General features: G+C 37.6%; 1 pseudogene; it reads left to right on the top strand.

The window, feature by feature from the left end:
• Positions 1–2,057: 2,057 nt before the first annotated feature.
• LOC114043811 lies at positions 2,058–3,291 on the top strand (annotated as a pseudogene).
• The last annotated feature ends 224 nt before the right edge of the window (positions 3,292–3,515 follow it).

Below are 3,515 nucleotides of genomic sequence, written 5' to 3'. Positions count from 1 at the left end.
TGGCCATTGTGCATGCAACATCTAGAACTCTAGAGGAAGGTGAACAACACATAGTCTTCCATAGGGAATTTGCATTGTTGGAGGGATTGCCCAAATTGATGAGATCACATATTCATCAAAGCATTAATATGCTGTATCAGCACCTCCCATGCCATTGGGGATCTTCTGACAAATAAAATATACCCTTTTCTTCTTGTTTCTTCTCCTTGTCCTCATCAATCACATGTGGACAGTGCTTTAAACCTTAATTAGTAAATCTAAAGGTACTGTCTCATTTGATTCAATTATTCTATGAGGTTCAAAGGCAGGCATTATTAACCTCAATTTAATGGTTTCAGGAGGTACTGACTTACAGAAGATCAAATGAAAGATAGGACTCAGATAAGTCTAAGTGAAATTTTTTGTTCTACCTCTCATTTTTCAGTATCTAGGTGGTGCCATGAGTTCAAATCTGGCCTCAGACACTTACTAGCTCTGTGACCTGGGCAAGTCATTAACCCTGTTTGCCTCAGTTTCCTCATCTGTAAAATGAGCTGGAGAAGGAAATGGCAAACAACTCCAGTATCTTTGCCAAGAAAACCCCCAAATGGGATCACAAAGAGTCAGACATGACTGAAATGACTAAACAAAAAAATCATACTTTTGAATCTGATATAAGATAAACCTACTATCTACTTCTTCCCAATGAATAATGTTACAATAAAGTTAGTGTACATGGTTCAGTCAGAGATTGATTTTTGACTTTTTGTGTAGGTGAAGCTAGACTTTAAAAAGTGACTCATAAAATGTCTATGTCTAATTCAATTCAGCAAATATTTTTATCCCCTACTGTGTACAAGGCTGTGCACAAGCCAAGGATTTGACCATCCTAGAACCAAAGCTGTTTGAATCAAGCATTCTGATGATCAGTAATGTTCCTGTTTGAAAAAAAAAAAAAACTTATGGTCCATAAATGCAAGCTGGTACTATATTGACTCCATGATCTCATTAATGTTGATACTTCTCCCAATGGTAGAGGTCAAAATCAATCCTTTTTTTCTTATTCTGTGGTGGGTGAAAGATAAAATGACTGAGGAAACAAAGGTTCAATCTTCCAAGCATTTCAACTTATTAAACAATGCATGCTAATTGCCTAACAGATCAGCATCATGCCCTTTCTTCACCTTAGGGATGGATTCCAAATACAGGGGGAGATAGACTGTCATACATTAAAAACAACTAATCAAATGAAGCCAATTAAGGAAACAATACCATATTAGGTAATCTGATTTCTAATTGGATGAAAGATTAGGAACTTTTCAATTTGGAAGGGGGAAAGAGGAACATGCACAATTCCCTGAATTCAGAAAAGAGGGTGATTCACTACCAAAACTGTCTTTAAGCAATGAAAGGAACATGGAAATAATAACTGATCAGTATAGGGCCAGTTTTCAAATATGACATATTAGTTGCTTGAGATGCACAATTGTGACAAAACCCTTTGTGTCAATCTTCACATCTGACTAGGTTTCTGGTCAGCATAACCTAGGTCTTTAGTTAGGGGTCTCTAAGCAGTAGGTAGAGGTCATCTAGCTTCTGAGCCACACAGGGCTAAGTTCAAACAACGCCACAAATTTTTCTCTCAATTCCCACAATTCAGTAAAGTTTTTCTCACAGGACCAAAGTTGGACTAGACACACAATTTAATAGAAAGGGAACTGAGCTAATTTCAAAAATGAGTCAAAAGATGGATTCAGTGTGGTTCACTCAATTAACCACTTTCTGTCCTCATCCCCTCAATTCCCTCACTTTCCTTGATCCTGTACAAAAACTAGTTTATATCTTCCTGTATCTCCTTCTAAGAGAATCAACTCAATATCCTGGAGACCTACCTTGATCTATTCAACATTTTGCCAGTACTAGTACCATGTCAGTGTTAACTACATCTTGCATCTCACTCTCATTTCCTGATTAACCCACCTCCATTTTTAAATCATGAATTTCCTCATTGATACTCATCATGCCACTTTTTTTTTAATTAAGTTTATATTGGCTGAGACAGAGGCAGGAGGAGGAGCATGAGGAGAGCTTGGCGAGGGTGGGGCCATGGACCACCACCCACTGTAACAGTCCCTGACTGCCACCAGCCCTCCCTCTAGTCTGTGCTACATAGTGAGCAGCAGGACAACCCACACTTCCAACGCTTCCTGGGTCAGGCCGCCAACATGGTCCGCAGGGCACCGCCGCAGACAGCCAGAGAGGAGAGGTGACAATATTGAAATTCAAAAGTTTCATTTCCAGAAAAACTGATCTTCTTTTTCCTCTTTTGTAGAAATAAAATGTACCCACAGTTTCTGCAATCAATGAGAAAATGAAAACTATTACACTGTTATGCCACCTTTGGAGCAGATGTCCCAAGCATAGACAGGACACAGCTCTTTTTCTGAGATGTTGAATGTGGTGATGTTGTAATTGGACGAATAAGTTTCATCCATGAATTTGGATTTTTTATGGTGTTACTCTGCTTGGGCAGTGGCATCATATGAGATATATCTCACTTAAAAATTATAACTCTTTGTCCATTAAGAGTTGTGCCTTCTCACAGTAACCATGGTGATCTTTTGTCCAAGTATCAAACTGGTGACCTCATACTAGCTGGAATTAAAGATATTGACCACTACCATGAGAAGCTTGTAGTGTCCTTGTACAGTTCTTCTCTTCCACCTCACCTCTCTGATATGAAATTAGGTGTAACTAACTCTGAAGATCTCCTTTTACACTACAGGAGGAGTGTTGAATTAAATAGTAATTCTTTAGAGTTCTGTGAAAATGTCATGCAACATTCCATGGGATTTATGAATTCAGGAGTAGTTAAATGTCTTCTAGGAAAACTAGGAATAAGTGAATACAATCTTTAATGAGTGAATAAGTGAATCCAACTTAATAAGAGGCCTTCAGAGGACAAATTTCTCTGGAGAAGATTTTGCTTTTACATTAAGGAAGAAACAGTCTGCTTCCTGGGTTTTAAAATGTTTAAAGACAGGGGTTATTTTAAAGTTGGCCACTATGCCGATGCTATGAATGAATACAATAAGGCTCTGGAAATAGATAAATAGAATGTAGAAACTTTGGTAGCTCATGGAGCATTCATTATATGCAACAAAAGGAAGTTTAAACAAAGCCGTTGAAGATTTTGAAGTAACTTTGAAAACCTGTTCAACCCACAGAAATGCAAGGAAGTACCTCTGGCAGACCTTTGTAGAAAGAGGTAGCCAGTTAGAAGAAAATCTATTAAATGCTGAAATAAATTAAATTTATATTTTGTTAAATTTTAAGTTCACAACTGTTTCCCTCTCTCCTTCCCTACCCCATACTAGAGGACACCATTTCACAAACACACACACATACATGTATGTATGTAGGTAAACCTATACTATAAATACTTCTATTTACCAATTCTTTCTCTGGAGGCATATGGCATCTTCTTTCATAGGTCCTCTGTAGATGATTTGAATATTTATAATACTTAGAATAGC

Source organism: Vombatus ursinus, unplaced genomic scaffold (assembly GCF_900497805.2).
Source record: "Vombatus ursinus unplaced genomic scaffold, bare-nosed wombat genome assembly UNPS02014770.1, whole genome shotgun sequence".
Taxonomy (NCBI): domain Eukaryota; kingdom Metazoa; phylum Chordata; class Mammalia; order Diprotodontia; family Vombatidae; genus Vombatus; species Vombatus ursinus.
The sequence above is the reverse complement of the archived record's forward strand: the minus strand, read 5'-3'. Positions and strand labels throughout refer to the sequence as shown.